At 35.0% G+C, this 18,319-nt stretch overlaps 1 long non-coding RNA gene across 1 annotated transcript; it reads left to right on the plus strand.

The window, feature by feature from the left end:
- Positions 1–11,437: 11,437 nt before the first annotated feature.
- Positions 11,438–16,059, plus strand: LOC136847058 (uncharacterized). The gene is made up of 4 exons (XR_010855604.1): positions 11,438–11,563; positions 11,966–12,202; positions 12,717–12,827; positions 14,590–16,059. It is a non-coding gene; the product is annotated as an uncharacterized lncRNA (long non-coding RNA).
- The last annotated feature ends 2,260 nt before the right edge of the window (positions 16,060–18,319 follow it).

Below are 18,319 nucleotides of genomic sequence, written 5' to 3' on the forward strand. Positions count from 1 at the left end.
ATCAGTTGCAACACCAAACAATTGATTAAGTGTTGTCCCTATAAAAGGTAAGGGGGATCTTTTGGATCTTGTATTTAACACACTTCCCATGCCATTGTCTAGTTTTTCCAACAATGGTAAAACACTGTTATTTTCACTTTTCTTAATTAATGATTTTAATTCCTTTTGAACATCTTTCAACGTCATTTCATTGATAAGCACTGATGTAATGTCAATACTCACTATCCCCAAGTCCTTGATTAATTTCACAGGTCCCTTTTTTCTCTAGTAGTGCACCCTTCCGGATCACCACCTCGGATGACACATAAAGTAGTGTTATGATAACCAAGAAGAACCGCATGTTTGTATCTGTAAGAATAAGCCTTATCAGATATTCTATATACATGAGGTAATTTAATGTCTACATATTGTTTATATATAACAGTTCAACACTTTACATAAATTTATCTTTTTCTTAAGTTGTATTTGTTATTTATTGTTTCCTATTTATCTTCTTTCAATAATTCAACTATTCTCTTATTGGACCAAGAGTCTGTTTTTATTACCTTTACATGATTGGTATGAACAATTCTTTCTTTTAGATCACTCTCACTTATGATCTTTAGCTTATTTAATTTTAACACTTCTAATACCCTATAAGGACCATGAAACTTTGGGGATACCTTTACATTAGGACCTTCTGGAATATGATTCTGAACATATACCTGAGCACCTACTACAATTTTTGGTTTAGCTGTATTTTTGCCATAGTACTTTGCTTGGACACTCTGAGCTTCCTTAAGTCTAGTCCTTGTCTGTTTGATCGTTTCATACATACGTCTAGTTTTCCAGGCAATATAGTCATCATAGTTATAAGTATGTCGGGGTGGTGTGGCATCATCTAGTAACGTATTTGGTAGTCTCTTCTCGTATCCGTATAACAAGTAGTGTGGTGATTCTCCAACTGTTTCATTAACAGTATTGTTCATAGTAAACTGCACGTTTTCCAAAGCTAAATCCCAATCTTCTGTATTAGGTTTAACTAAAGTTTTCAGGATATCCTTTGTTTTACGATTTGTTCTTTCTACTGCTCCATTTGAACTTGGTTTGTATGCTGTGATTTGACATTTATTTATCTCATAAAATTCGCACAATTTTCTTAAAAGTTCACTAGTAAATTCAGCTGCGCTATCAGAAAGAAGAACTTGTGGACATGAATGTCTCGTAATAATTCTAGATTTAAGAGCTTCTGCTACTGTAATTGCATCTCTATTTCTTACTGGTACAATCTCTACATATCTTGTTAGATAGTTTAAAAAGACTAATATTTGTTTATTCCCCCTAACAGTTGTAGGAAATGGACCTAAAAAGTCCATAGATACGACCTGAAATGGATTCAACTCCGATGGGTATTTTTCAAGTGGAGCTTTTGGATTTACGTTACCTTTATTTCTATTACAAACTACACAATTTTGTACAAAGTTCTTGGCATCTTCACTACAATGGGGCCAAAAATAATTTCTGGTTATGATTCTATTTGTCTTTTTGATTCCAGGATGTCCTGCTAACTTGTATGAGTGGGTTAGTTCTAAAACTTCTCTGATTAGTGTTTTTGGGATGTATAGACGAGAATAACCATTCTTCTCTGTTGGTCTTTTATACAATAATCCATTGATTAAAACAAAATCAGGTTTTAAAGATTCATCTGTCATTAATTGTCCTATTATATGCCTGATTTCTGTATCCATCCCTTGTTGTATTTGTACTCTTTCTAAATCTAAGTCTACCACTTGACAGCTAAAACAAAAAGTATTAGTGGTAATACATTTCTCTCTTTCTTCTTGAGGTCTGGATAATGCATCTGCGAGTGTATTAAATTTTCCTGGGATATATCTAAATTCTGGGGCAAATTCTAGCACACTAATGAACCATCTATTGAACTTCATGTTATTTGTAAAAGTTCTCTTCTTAAACAAATCACAAATTGGTTTGTGATCAGTAAGTACATTGACTTTATGTCCTAAGATTATTTGTCTAAATTTCCTTAGACCCCAGTATAATTTTAAACATTCTCTTTCTATTGTACTATAATTTCTCTCTGTAGCATTGAAAACTCTACTGGCATAATATACTGCTCTCATTCTTGTTTTGTCCTTTTGTAATAATACAGCCCCTAGCCTGTACTTGAGGCATCACAGGCTAAGTAAAAGTCTTTGGAGAAATCTGGGTAGACTAGTACAGGATTCCTGGTCATTTTACTCTTTAGTGTTTGGAAGGCTGTCTCTTGTCCTTTATTCCATTCATATTTGACATCTTTCTTTGTTAATTTTGTTAATGGTTTGGCTATTGTAGCAAAGCCTTTAATGAAAGGTCTATAGTAGCCTACCATTCCTAGGAATCGTCTCAATGCTTTCAAATTTGTAGGAGCTGGATATTCAACTATGGCCTTTATCTTGCCTGCTTGCATTCGCAGACCATCTTCACTAATTACTTGCCGTAAATATTCCAAAGATTTCATTAAGAATTGACATTTCTTTAATTTGATTTTTAATCCTGCTCTTCTTAATCTTTCTAGGACTATTTCTAAAGTTTTGAGCTGACTTTCTAAATCTTTGCTAAAAATGATAACATCATCTAAGTAAACTGCAACATTTTCTATATCCCCTAGTATTTGAAGCATTAATCTAACAAACGTTAAAGGAGCCGAAGTGAGTCCAAATGGCATGACTTCAAATTGTAAATGTTCTTTATGTGTGCTGAAAGCTGTGTATGGCTTCGACTCTTCGTCTAAAGGTACTTGCCAGTATCCACTAAGTAAATCTAAAGATGAAAATATCCTTGCACCTCCTAATTGAGCTAACATATCTTGAATCACTGGCATTGGCATTCTATCGTGGATGGTGTTGGAATTTAACTTTCTATAATCTATCACAAGTCTCCAATTTCCATCTTTCTTTGGAACAAGTAGTAATGGAGAATTATATGGCGATTTAGAAGGAATCACTACCCCATCTTTCTTCATTTCTTCTATCAAATTATCAACTATGGGTCTTTGGTTTATTGGTAATCTGTAATTAGGAATAAAGAATGGTTTTGTTCCATCATCCAATACAATTTTATGTCTTAGGACATTTGTTCTACCTAATTTATCTCCTATTGCTATTATATCTCTATTTTTCTAATGCTTGAATTAATCTATCTTTGTTTTCTGGAAAATCTGTTTTATTCACTTCTTTGCTTAATTCAGATGTTTGACCAGTTACAGAGAAAAATGTTTTTTCTTCTAATGTTAGTAATGGATTGTTAATAGGTATTCCTTTGCAAAAGACAATGCCTGCATATAGTGTTAGTTTGTTATTTGAGTAGTTTTGGACATAAACTTCACAAGTATCACCCTTCATGTGGACTAAAGAATTATCCATCCTGACAAATTCTGGTAACTCTTCATTTGGTAAAAGAACGTCTTTAACTTCTATCTCTTCTTTTCCCCTCAGATGTATTTTAGTTAAACACTTTGGATGCAAAATTACCTGTCTGTTTAGTATAAATTGTACTTTATTATCATCAGCAGTGCTTACACAACATACTTCTTCATTTTTTATCTCTGCAAAGTAACAATGTTCTGCATCTATACTAATTTCTTCAGTTACTGCTATTATATAATTTATATCTACTTTATTTATTTTGTTTAGCAAGAGTACCTCATTTACTAATTTCCCTTCATTATCACAACTGATTACTACATTGCTATAACATTCTGTATTTATCTCTGCATATTTATCATCATGAATGTCTTGTTCCTCGTCATATTCAGAACATTGGGATCACCTTAATTTATTTCTGGGTCACTTCTTTTGTTGGAGGATGTAATTTCTGGATGTACATATCTTCGTAAATTTCTAGTCTGTAATTGCGGGAATTCCTCTTTTCTAATCCTTTCCATTTTATTTTGATTGTTCTCTTTATGATAAGTTATTTTATGTATGTCTTTCTCGCTTGCTGAAGTCGTCTCAGACAAATTGATCAGATTTGGGTGAAACTTTTCTTCTTCAAGCGTAAAGCATACGCTCTTTTTTATTATCTTGTGTCAGGTTAATTCTTCCTTCCCTGCAATTTAGGATGATTCCACATTTCTTCATTAATTTAAATGAGAACAACACTTGTGCGGGAAAGAATCTGTCTTCTAGAACTAAAAAACTTTCAACAGTTTTATGTGACGAAAGGTCTATTTCTAAGTTCACATTTCCTAAACTTTTAATCTGTTTACACGCTACTCCTTTTATTATTTTGCTTTGACCCTGAATTGGCGTTTCCTTAACGCCTAAGTAATTTGTTAATGTGTGTTTATCAATTATGTTAACAGTACTACCTGAATCCATAAGGACAGTACATAATTTACTCTGTATTGGAACTTTAATGATAGGTAAATCCTTTCTGATTATTTCTTCTTCATCCATGGAAAATACAACTTCTTTACTCTGCAATATGGATAGTGCGGATGAACCTTCACTTCCCCTTTTTGCTAACTCTTATATTCTTATATTATCTTCTTGAAGGGACTTTCTTTTGATATTCTGTGTAGGGATAAGTTGTCATTGATTTGAAGACTTATTTGATGCTGAGCGATCACTGCTTAATTCAACTATTTCTTTATTTCCTTCTTGTGTTTTAAACCAGCAGTTCTTTGTTAAATGTCCTACTTTCTTACAAACCGTGCAGATTCTAGGTTTTCTACACTCATTTGTAAAATGATTTGTATTCCCGCAGTTTTCACAGGCTGTCTTTGGTCTCGCCCCTTGAGCGGAATAGTTCACTTGGGTTGAATTATTTGTGTTTGAGTTTTGACCATGTCTATAAGGTTTGTGAGGTCCACTCTTTGTTTGATCGTTTCTTCCTTTCTTATCTGGATTCCATTTTCTTTTAGTATTTTGGGCATATTTCCCTTGGAAGGTATTTGGTCTATTTCCTACTTGTCTGGAATTATCATAGAACTTATTCATTTTAAAAGTAGGATTATTATTTCTGACTTTCCTTTCATTTTGTGCTTCTGTTGTTCCCACAAATTCCTTGGATAGATTTATCTCTTTCCTTTGGATTTCTTCTCTCATTGTCTTCAATGTTTGAAGGCTTGTTTTCTTGGGATCAAGTTTTATTTTTCTGAAACCCTTCTTTTCCTCTTCTCCAAGGGCATTATAATTCAAATGACAAGTAATTTAAAACATGTCTTAGCTCAACTAAGTTACGGGCACTATCCCCAAACTAAGTCTTGTCTCCTATAGTAATGCCTGTCTTCATTAAGTCTTCTGTTATTTTCTCTATTGCATTCTCCACGCTTGCGTACAAATTAGCAATTGTTTTATATTGTGGGTTAAGAAATCTAGTTATGTTATATAAACTGTCAGTCTTATTTACTGGTTCCCAGAGTGATAAACAAATTTCTTTAAATTCTACATAGTTATTAAGTTTGCTAAAACTTGTGGAATTCAAAGTTTCATGTGCGTCTCCATGTTCTGAGCTGACTAGCAACAAGGCTTCATTTATTTTAGCTCTTTCATCTGTTATTCCCCCTGAAATTATACGACTATCTGCATCTGCTAGCCAATGATTTGCAGTATAGGATTCGTGTGGCGGTTGTTATTACTGCCGCTTGATTCATAGTGTAAAATTGTAAAGTGCGAGTATTATTAGTATTGTTACTACTATTATTACTGTTAGTAGTATTAGAATGATTAACACTATTTTGGTTCTGGTTAGTTGTGCTATTATTGTTAGTATTTCCTTGCACTACAGCGGAGTGGGAATTTAGTCTGGAAATTCGGCTCCGTCTAATTGTCGACGGTCTTGAATCGTAATGTGAATGTCTAACAGTGTTCAGTAATTCATCAAATACTCTTTGCATGGCCACACAAAAAATTATTCAATCAGAGTACATCAATTATATAAAAAATTTGTTATATTGTACCAAAATTAAAACAATTTGTCAAATTGTCACAGTAAAAAAAAATTAAATTCTCTACTGAGTTCAAGTGCACAAGTAAAGCCTTCAATACACAAAAGAAATTCTTATATGAAACTTGGCATCATATCATCAAAAATTCATCACAATGAGTACACAATTTTATATATGACTCCTCAAATAATCATCACTAACCAGGTGAGAAAAAAAATAACTAATTCCCTATCTAAATTATTTACTAAATAATTAATTATCATTGAGAGAGTAATACTGGCATTTATGCAAAAGGAATTTTATTCACTAGAGAGAGTTTTCTTAATTTTCAATCTTATATAATAATGCGAAAAAAAATATATCTTCACTTATTCACACATTAAGAGAGAGGGCAAACAGTATATTCATTTCTCGCTGACTTACTGTGGTTGTTATGATGACACCGCTAAGCTGTTGTAATTTCGTTGTGAGTTTTTCGCCGCCGTATCCTCGTAAAAAAATTCTCTACGTCTGCGTTGTTTTTCGCTGTTGTTTTCCGCCTTTGGAATCTTGTTGAAAAATCTCTGTGTTGTTTTTCAATCACTTCGATGAAACTTGCAAACACTGGGCTTATTATCGTTGTCGGGGTCTTGCTCAATTTGTTGACGGTAACAGTTCTAAAAGTATTTTTGTTTCTTCGGGACGCACTAATACTGGTGTCCGGTAATTTCATCGCGGTAATTTCATCGCGGTAATTACATCGTGGTAATTACATCGCATGGTAATTACATCTCATGCATTATAAATCCATCGCAATATAAATACATCGTCTGTAATTTAATCGTCACAAGCTAAGTCAACTGCTCAAAGCATAAAACATAAACGTCTAATTTAATACTGTAATAGTTGTTGATGGGATCTAACTATCTAACTATTCGCAAACAGCCTCATCGTCACAAGCAAAGTCAACCGCTCAAAGCCAAAACTAAATGAACAATAAAACATAAACGTCTAATTTAATACTGTAATAGTTGTTGATGGCATCTAACTATCTAACTATTCGCAAACAGCCAGCTTGTTGACTTTTCCTAAAACAGAAATTATTTGTCTTCTGAGTAGAAAACATTTGATAATAACTCGGACTAAACCCTTCAAGATGCCTCTGGAGTATGTTGTAAGCACAAGGAATAAGAAAAAGTTAATTGACAATAGTCATCTATTTGTGAAAGAGAAAACAAATGGCGAAAAAACTATGTGGAAATGTGATCAATTTTATACAAAAAAGTGCCATGCAAGAGTGCATACAAATAACGAATCCATTGTAAAACGACTCGGAGAACACAATCATGCAGGAGATATTGCTCGTGTTGAAGCTGCCAAAGTGATTAACATAACTAAAGAAAAAGCAATAAAAACTCAAGAAACGACACATTGTATCGCAACCCAAGCGTATGTAGGAGTATCCCAAGCAGTTGCAGGTCAGCTACCAACACCACTGTACTTAAAAAGGAATATACGAAATGCAAGAAATGTAGCAGCACTAGTTCCTACAAATCCAGTTAGTTTATTCGAGTTAAGCATCCCCAAATATAGGATAACACATTCACATCAGCCATTTCTTCTGTTTGACAGTGATGATGGATCAGACAGGATTATTATATTTTCGACTCGGAAAAATCTTCAGGTATTATCCAGTGCAAGCAACTGGTATGTAGATGGGACGTTTAAGACAACACTTCCTTTATTTCATCAACTCTACTCAATACATGGTATCGTGAATGATGACGTTTTGCCTCTTGTCTTTATTCTAATGGCCAACAAAACTGAGGAGAGTTATAATAAGATTTTGTCAGAACTAAAAGGTTGCTTTTTTTCATTTCTCACAATGTTTATTTCGATCTATACAATCAAATGGCCTGCAACAGTTGTACGAGAGTGATGCTGAATTCGCATTAAAAATGCGTATGATAGCAGCCATTGCATTTGTTCCTGTCGCAGATGTGGTTACCTCTTTTGAACATTTAATTGACAATACTGATTTTCCCGAAGAAGCCCAGTCTGTCTTAGATTACTTTGAGGATACATGGATTGGACGGCCAAACCGTCGCTTAATACGTCGACCGCCTCGCTTTGATCATGTTCTTTGGAATTGCTTCGATGCTGCTAAATTATGTACTTCTAAGACAAACAATGCCTGTGAAGGGTGGCATCGCTCATTCAGCGAATTAATTGGGGCTTCACATCCTACAATCTGGAAATTTTTAGAAACCTTGAAGGACGAGCAAGCGAGAAATGAAGCAATAAGGGAACAATATATAGCAGGCGCGGAACCTCCCCGTAAAAAAAAAGAAGTATAAGGATACAGCATTAAGAATTCAAAGAATAGTCAACGATTTTGAAAATTGCGAACTATTGGATTATCTAAGAGGAATCGCTCATAACTTGTCATTTTGAGTACAAAGAAGACCGTTTGTCAGATTTTTTTGGTTTTGCATTGTATGTATTAGTATATAAATAAATAAAATAAAATTTTTAATGGATGTTCCATTCTTTTTCTTTCTTTAAATTGAATGAATTAATTTATGAAATTTAGGCTCAAAAGGTAAGCACTGGGCAGCAAAGGCCATTCAGCGCTTAAACCTAAAAGCAATTATAATATGTAAAATACATCTATTTTCTTTAAAAAAGTTTACGAGGAATCTACTGGGCAATTATCATCTATTTAAAATAAGACTGACGTCAAACAGCTAATAGTTCTCGAAGCCGAACAAAAATTAAAAACTTATTTAAAGCCCTATTAATACTAAATATTTATTTTTCCTTTTTATAATAAAAATTTTCGTAGTTAATATAAAGACAATCATGAAAAGCATAAAAAAAAAATTTATAATCTTTAAAAATTTAAGACGATGAAATTACAGATGATGTGATATATTGCGATGTATTCAAGACGATGAAATTACAGACGATGTGATATATTGCGATGTATTTTTAATGCGGTGAAAATGCATGAGATGTAATTACCATGCGATGTAATTACCACGATGTAATTACCGCGATGAAATTACGGCGATATAATTACAGTGAATCACTAATACTGTTCTTATTCACACTGTATCTCGACGCTCTCTTGTAAGATGCTATTTCTTCATATAACTTTTGTTCGCTGCCAAAAATCTAAGTTCATTTTGTAGAATTTCGTTTCACTGTAACATAAATAATTGCACTAATAATTTCATTAATGTTCGCTTGTTTCGTCTCACCTTCTGGATCCTATTAAGTTGCCACCATTTGTAAAGGATCTTTTCTCCTCTGTTGTATGTTTTTAGTCTCTCACTCCTTACCTTGATTTCTTCTGTGTCCTCAGCGCCTCGCTACCGCTGTGGTGTGATATTTCTTCAAGATGAATGATTTAAGTATTGATATCTCTCAGGAAGGCGTATAGAGACAAGATCGGTAATTTCTTCACTTTAGTGAGTACTTAATATTATAAAGATAAGTACAAAATTAACAGGTTACAGTGGCATAAAACGAAATCACTCTGAAGTAATTAACTTGACTCAGTCTATATGGGGAACACGGAAGTGAGGGGAGACGTACTCTCCCTTAAAGGACACAGTACTAATCTGTCTCACTCCTCTCGATCTCCAGCCTGTCGAACCCCTCGATTTCTTGTTATCTGCAATCTCCACCTCCTTCTAGTCCCATTGGAAGGATTTATCAGCAAGACCTCCCCTTCAAATAGTTGATTGGAAGGACTGTAGTGGGTGTGATTCAAATCTCTCCTTAGAGGACTTGATTGGAGGTGATCTTAGAGGGTGTGTGAAAGACCCCTCCCTAGCATGTTTGATTGGAGGGTGTTGAAGTGCATCACTTTGTCCAGCCCCCAATTTCCTGGAATTTCCATAATAACGCCTCCTGATGAAGGCGGGGTTATAGAGCTGGCTGTTGTAAGCTTTTTGGCTGTGCTGACTCATGATTTGGTTAACTTAATCGCGAGGCCACTGCTTCCCACTTTTATTATCGTTTTTATGGCTTTAACGCGATATACTTGCTCACTGTTCATGCAAAGTCTTGCCTCGATCAATGTATTTGAATCCACGATAATAACAACAGCTTTTAGGCATTATCACTGTGCTCTCTGCCTCTCTTTTTATTCTTAAGTCTCTTTCCCTCTCTCTCTTTCTCTCTCTTTACTTTTTCTCTCTTTGGCATCAGGATAATAATAAAAATGATTTATCCATTAAAGATTTATTGAATTCTCATTCATGATCATAAATTGTAGAGTTGAAAAAATAATTTAGTGACTTGAAAAAACGCCATTGAAACTAAGAGACGAGGCTTCTTATACCTTGTTCATCAATCATTATTATATATTTTTTTTTAATTTTTGATAGTAATTTATAGAAACGTCGAACATTCGCTTGAGGCGCAGTTAGTTAACCAGTCTTCATTTTACATTTAAAAGGTTATCAGGGACAGACTCGATCGTGTGGGGAGTCAATCTTTTTGTCCTGATTTATTTTCCTCTCCTTCACCACTACAAACAACAATAACAAAAATTATATTACATTTCATCACCATTACAATTTTCCCCTTGTTTCCAGAAATCTCTCCCTCTCTCTCTCTCTCTCTCTCTCTCTCTCTCTCTCTCTCTCTCTCTCTCTCTCTCTCTCTTTGTGTGCTTGTGCATGTGTGTGTATTCGGTATCAATATTAACTTTTTTTTTTAATAACTGTGATCTCTTTTTTCTGTGTTTCCCTTTGTCTCCTCTTACTTCCCAATGAACACCATATTCTTTGGAAGCTTGAATTCCAAGTCAATGGTCCCTATGGGCTTGTTCCATATAAATACAGTAGGCTTCATCTTCTAAACAGTAATAATAATAATATGCTACACACACATACACACACACACATATACTATATATATATATATATATATATATATATATATATATATATATATATATATATATATATATATATATATATATATATATATATATATATATAAATCATGAAGCTGCAAATGTCGCTTAATATCAAATTCACGCTGCCTCGGGAATATCTCCGATGGAGAATTATCACCAAAGGGGAATTTATATAAGTGATAAATGAACTGGTATCGCCGGGACGCGAACCCTTGACACGGACCTATTCAGCGACTCCAGTAGACGTTACCACCGCGGGACGCGAACCAGAGATGGTAGTAACGTCTACTGGTATGTGTGTGTGTAAAAGTACATTATAAGTATAAATTTTATGCAATTATTCATACAGTATATAAAAGAATAAAGTTTAGATTGTGAGAAAAAGTAGCCATATTTCTGTATCAAAATTTATTTCCTCGTGCCTATTATTTTTTCCCTCTTGGACAAAATTCCAAATTTCTTTTATCCTCACAAGATTCTGGTAGAATTCCCATATTCAAAATAATTCCTCATATCGTTTACGAATAAAAAAAAAAAGTTAAATAACCTCTTTCCCTGACGCCCTTTTATGCAAATGATTCTCTCATCCTTTTGATATCACACCTGCGTTGTGGACACAGGTGCACTGAAGACTGAATGATTCTTCATCCAGCCTATCTTACAGAAATATTTGACTCTACTCAGCCTTCAGGTGGACCATTTTTGACCAGCAACTCGTGAAGGTAATGGGCAGCAATTGTCCAACGCTGATCTGACTTGGATTTTCGTATGAATCATTATTCTAGTATTTACAAAGCAAACTTTAGGTCCCCTCTTGGTCTGAAGGTCACTTGATCACTGGTTTTACTGTATTTGGTTTATTTTCGAAGAAAACGTGAAGAAACTGCAAAGAAAATTACAATAACAATAAAAAGTGACGTATTGTCAGACTAAAGGTGAAACAATGTAAAGTGCTTGTTGGGCCCGTTCAGTCCGCCAATTTTTTTAGTTTAAAGTGTCTTGAACGCGTCCGATCTTCTCTCGTTATGCAATAAATACTATCCAGCGAAATAATATAACGCCTTTCCCTGCTTACTTCAAATTTCCATATTCTGAAAAGTGCTTCTTCTCTTGTGTTGCACCAGGACCAAGCCGAGAGATTTTGGCGCCACTTCCAGCGAAAATAATGTCCTGGCTGACTCTGTTGATAACTTTGGCGGCCACTGCAGCTACCTGCTATTCCTCCGCCGAAGCAGAAACTCTGTCTAAGCTAGGCCTACGAGAAGAAAGAATAATTCTGGAAACGAGAAGAATATTGCCGTGGAAATTTCCTTCTCCGGTACTCTTTCTCCAAGATCAGAAGCTGCACGTTGCCTTCGAAGGTAATCGGGGAGGTTGTTAGGCCTATGTGAAACAGATATTTGCATCGCTCTTTTTTTTAGATTTTTGCCTCTGTGATATACTTGAAATGAGTCTAGTTGTTCTGCAGTGATATCCAATGATGATCTATTTCTCGACACATAGGCCATTGTCATTTTATTCCATTAAATTCATTCAGTTCTATCACATTAATCTCGAAGCATTTTCATTTTCAAACAGCTAAACTGTATTGTTAGTTTAAGTGAGGATACGAGTAATTACAAAAAGATATTGAAAATATATTTAAAATTCTAACAACATCGTAAAAGACACGTATTTTTTACATTCTCCCCAAAAAAACTTTCAACAACTTCGTATCATCTTCGTATGTGAGCCTACTTGCCCCTGGGAGGCATATAGGCCTACACTGTGACATTCGACTCTTGACTCAAAATATCCTAAATCTTTGTCTTCTTCCGTACGTCCAAAATTTTCGCTTTTATGACAATATTACTCCCCCTCATTCTATTCTTTCAGGAAGCATCCACGTATCAATCGCTGTTTTTTACATGGCTGTGAACCCTATGAGCAAGAGCTCACAAACAAGGTTTAAGTTTTCCCTCGACTGCAGTCCCACTGATCCTAAAGGTGAGATTGAACTTACTTCCATACGTATATATCAGTTTGAATGTCAGCCCAAATGTGTGAAGTGGATAAAGTAAGAACCTTTTCTTGTATAATAAAATTTGGTATGTTAAAGATATACTTAACACCCTTAACCTCTACTAGGACTAGTGTATTCGTAAAGCTTAAGGTATTTAAGCACATTTCTAGCAACATACCAAGATTTTAAGCACAAGAAAAGGCATCTTCTTTTAACCTCATCTTTAAAGATCGTAATCTGTTCTTTATAGCCTTTATCTTACGAGCTTGCTGTTTTTTTCCCGCGTCTTCAGCCACTCCTTTCTTCCATGATTCCAGCAGAAACGTTTTAATTAATCATATTTTAGTTATATCCTACTTTTGGAAAGGTTTCTTATTATAATAAATTATAAGCCTTCCTCCTGAGTATTGTTTACAATTCAGGTGGCTTAAAAAGTAAAGGTAAAACAGATTCTAAGAGTTCTTCTTCTTCTTCAATTTATTTTAACTAACTGTACCTTAATCTTCCTGTAGGCTTGGGCTTTTTGATGACTCATTTTTGCTTGTAACAGAGGTTTGCTACAAGATTCATGTATCAGCCACGTGATGCATAGTGGTGTTGAATAAAATTACTAGCGGCCAAACTGTACTGCAACGCTGCTCACTTGTTCTTCGGCCAGATCTGACAGTAAGGTGTCACATGTTGAAAGGGATATACAGAGTGCGATTAATGGATTAAGGGAGGGGCAAATATTCCTTTTGCCGTTCCTTGTCAAGATTCTTCAAAATGCCTTTAGCCACACTTATTATTCAAACGTCTACTGTGTATTGTAATTCATAAAATATTTGTGACTTGTAAGCTTTTTCAGTATATAATATATATATATATATATATATATATATATATATATATATATATATATATATATATATATATATATATATATATCTATATATATATATATATATATCTTCCCAATCATCCCAGCCACCAAACACTCAATTTAAAGCTGGAAAATACAACAGTGTAGAGTGTGGGTCTTTGTCCATTCAAGGGGTTGGCTGGTGGTAGTTAGCGAGCCATCGGCGCTGGAGCTGAGTGAACATCCTCCACCTCTGACTGCTCATGCATCACTGCGAAGGCTTTTGAAATCGGTTTACTCCATCAACGCGTTCGTGATGCGACGTTGTGTTGAAAAACTGGTATTTCAACACATCCGTTCAACACTGCGCGCATCATGATGTATAGTGTGTACGGGGCTTAATGCTTGCAGTTTTTGGTTTGCAACTTCCGTGCTAATTGAGAGAGAGAGAGAGAGAGAGAGAGAGAGTTGTGTATGTGCGTGTGTATCTCATATAAATAAAAGCAAGAGTAACAGGAGAGCGTATACTAATCATGTATATATATCGTGTACACATGTGCATATAAATACCTCCATAATTAGATGATGGGAAAGATTACATCAGCGCATTTTAATTACCCACGTCAAGTATTTAATCATTCGAGGTATCTCTCGAATTCCCTATCATACCTGCTTTTTAGTATGAATCCTTTTTGTTCAATATTTTTTCTCCGATTTTAGATTCTTACGAATATTCAAGTGTACTAATTTTCAAGTGTACCCTATGGCCATACACCAGTTTTAACTTTTGCCTTTGAATACTGCAGACTTTATTTATAATTTTGTGTGAAATGTTAGATTATACAGTTTATTATTTATAAATAAATGCTAAAGCTTTTTTTTTCATCTAATCTAATTTCTGTCAGGTAAATTGTGTGAGGGCACCGGTGGGCCTAGCCTGAAGCCAGGCAATCTGGTGCACTACAGCATCAAAGTGGTACTAAGCGAGGCGAGGGTCATGTGGTTGACGAATCAGAGGTGGGCTGTTGAATATCCCTCGGCAACGTTGCTCCGGGGTTAGCTGACCTTTATCTGAAATCTCTAAGGAGCCGTTTCAAAGGCAAATCCCAACAACAGCAACAGCGACTACTACAACTATTACTACTACAGTACTAACAAACCTTTATCAGAATCTACAAGGAGCCATTTCAAAGGAAATCCCAACTACTACCACTACTATTACTCTACTACTACTACTACTACTACTACTACTACCATCAATACCACTGCTACTAATATCAACAAGGACGGCTCTCACCGGGAAATTTTTCATCAGAATCTTGCATCTCTGAGACATCTCAACCCAAACATGGATAGACCTCTGGAAAGTCGAAGATACTTGTTTATGTTACTGAAATTGCATTTGTTAAGAAACGACTACAGTTACTGGTTGTAACAAACAAGTTCTTAATTGTTAAGAAATCAAACGGTCTTGTTAAAATATCAAGGAGTGACGAAATCGTTCTGTTTTCAGATGCAGTCTGCTTCAGGTTATTAAACACACCAGCATGACAATTTAAAATTGCAAATGTTCGCATCATTTCTGATACATGCCCATGTCCATCATGTGATGATTAAAACGAGGTGAAAAAACTCAATACCCAATTCTTCCGAAGACTGAATTAGACCCACCGAAATTATCGCGGCATCGTGGCCATTTTTTCGTTAAATTCACGTGATGTTTCTATACTAGACTTACTTTGCATCCCTAAAGTCGTTATGGCAACAACATCTCATTCATGTTTTGTAAGAACATCAACTCTTAAAGGACTTAGGCAATAAAATTAAGAAATATCAGTTTCAAAATATCTGGTGCAAATGAGAAGCAAGACGAGAGCAAAATCCTAAGCTTTCAAATGAGGTCAGAATCAGATCTGTAACGAGAGAAATCCGTAACTGAATGAAAGTGAGAATACTGAAACAGCTTTGCTGAGGTGGCACAGAGTCTAGATCTTTCGCTTTCCTGATCTTTGTCGTCAGTTTCTGGTGCCTTGTCAACGGTCAAGATTATTCGAGGTTAGAGTGTATTTTTGGCGCCAGTTACTTACAGTCAAACAATCAGTCAAGCATATCTAGGGATGATTAAGAATTAAGCGAATAAAAAATTATCAAATTAGTGTCCAGGAAGTCAGGTCAAGATGTATTGAAAAGAATTTAAAGCAAACATTCAGTTTTTTCTCCCTGAAATGGAAACCAAGTTTTGCAGTGATACGGTAGGCACTTTGGCATTGAAGTTCCTTCCAGATCGATTTCCGAATGTAATTAGACATATACATCACGTAAGTGGACAGTGTTGTGTAATGCTTCCAAGATATTAAAATATAATTTGTGGAAAATAAGACCGTGTTTTCTTAGGAAATGATATGCTCAGTCAAAGTCCGTGTATGAGAAATCTCTCTCTCTCTCTCTCTCTCTCTCTCTCTCTCTCTCTCTCTCTCTCTCTCTCTCTCTCTCTCTCTCTCTCTCCTGTGAAAGCTACTAGCGCAGTTGATTTCAAGAAACTTAAGCTGTCATTTCTTCTCAATAACTTGAGAACTGGCACACATAACACCTTCAGGCTGGATCAGGAGACACCTCTAAGAAGCAAGGTCTTCCTTCAAGTTCTCCGCTGTATGATAACTTGAGAACCAGCTTCCCAAGTATCTACATATTTTAGAGGAAGAATGCCTTTCAGTTCGAGACTCAGAACCGTTAAGATTTTTAGACATCTTTCAAAGGGAACTACCTCACAAAAAATGTCTAAATCTCTTATACGCTCTTTTTATTCTTATTTGAAACGTTGGGTGATCATATATTATTTATTTTTTTTATTTATTTATTATTTATTTGTTAATTCATCTTTAGTTTGCTAATGAATGATCTCTTCAATTGGAAGCTTCAATTTCAAGTCAATGGCCCCTGTAGTGGGCTTGTTCCATATGCGTAGGGTTCATCTTCTGAATAATAATAATAATAATAATAATAATAATAATAATAATAATAATAATAATAATAATAATAATAATAATAATAATAATTTATTTTGAAAACAGAGAGAGTGGTACTTTTCAAGTTTGCTGAATAATTCTCTTCAGAGCATCACTGTCATGACCTTTTTATTAAATGACCTATTTGTTGTTTATCCAGTATTATTTTTTCATTTATTTTTTTATCTTATTTATTTATTTATTTATCTATTTATTTATTTATTTATTTATTTATTTATTTATTTATCTTTTGACAAGCTTATATGATTGATCAGTATTGTCAGTTACAACAGAAGTATTATCAGCAGTAATGCCAGTCATGGAATTTATGACTAAATGAATAATTTTATTCAGTCCGCCTATAATAATAATAATAATAATAATAATAATAATAATAATAATAATAATAATAATAATAATAATAATAACGTATTTTTTAGACTAATAAATACCATCCTGAAAATTGTGAAAGCTAGTGAAACAGTTGAATTCTCTCTCTCTCTCTCTCTCTCTCTCTCTCTCTCTCTCTCTCTCTCTCTCCCTGTGAAAGCTACTAGCGCAGTTGATTTCAGTCTCTCACTCTCTCTCTCTCTCTCTCTCTCTCTCTCTTCCTGTGAAAGCTGCTAACAGTTTATATCAGCTTCTCTCTCTCTCTCTCTCTCTCTCTCTCTCTCTCTCTCTCTCTCTCTCTCTCTCTCTCTCTCTCCTCCTGAAAGCTACTAGCGCAGTTGATTTCAGTCTCTCACTCTCTCTCTCTTAGTTTATATATCAGCTCTCTCTCTCTCTCTCTCTCTCTCTCTCTCTCTCTCTCTCTCTCTCTCTCTCTCTCTCTCTCTCTTCATGCTAATGTTATATTCAGAATAACCCTAAAGTACCGTCACTTTTAAAAAAACAAAAGACATTGGTAAATGACAAAACAAGAATCGCAGTTTGTAAATAGAAAATGAACTTGCATAAGAGTTTTGAGAAGCTCTGCTGATAAGGAAAGCTTTTAAAATGCAATGGCAGTTATACGTACGAACGCAAATGAAAGCAAAATTAATGCGCTCGACCAAATGAACTGATGCGTGCTGTTAACCAGATGACTAAGCGTGTCAGCACAGCCGAATCTGCTGAAGCATCAAAATAGTATTGAATGTTAGCAACATCGCCCAAGGGCTGGCTACTTAGACAAAGGAAGCTATGTACAGGATTAATCCTGATGCAAAGGTTGGTTCAGGACCGACTTCATCTGTCAACAGCACCTGTAAAGATAAGGGACTAACATTTATCATGACGTGCGGCCATGTGACTAACAAATTGTCTTCCTTTCCGGTCCCACCCCACCGGTAAATTCATTTGCCTCATACACAACTGGGCAAAGACATTCTGAGGCTCTAAAATCAACATTCGAAGTGTATCTTGGCTCACATAATTTGAAACCATCTGTAGGCTAGTCTTATGTTGCCTCCATTCGTTGGCTGTAGGCTATTATGCGAAGCAAGTCTTTCAAATATTTCGGACATCCAATCTTGACAGCTTGATGAATCATTACACAAATGTTGACTATTTTTCCTGCCTCTGATAGGCAGCCAGTGCAGCTCAGACAAGGCAGGTGTAATCTTATCCCGGGTTACAATACCCTTTATTC

Source organism: Macrobrachium rosenbergii, chromosome 16 (assembly GCF_040412425.1).
Source record: "Macrobrachium rosenbergii isolate ZJJX-2024 chromosome 16, ASM4041242v1, whole genome shotgun sequence".
Taxonomy (NCBI): domain Eukaryota; kingdom Metazoa; phylum Arthropoda; class Malacostraca; order Decapoda; family Palaemonidae; genus Macrobrachium; species Macrobrachium rosenbergii.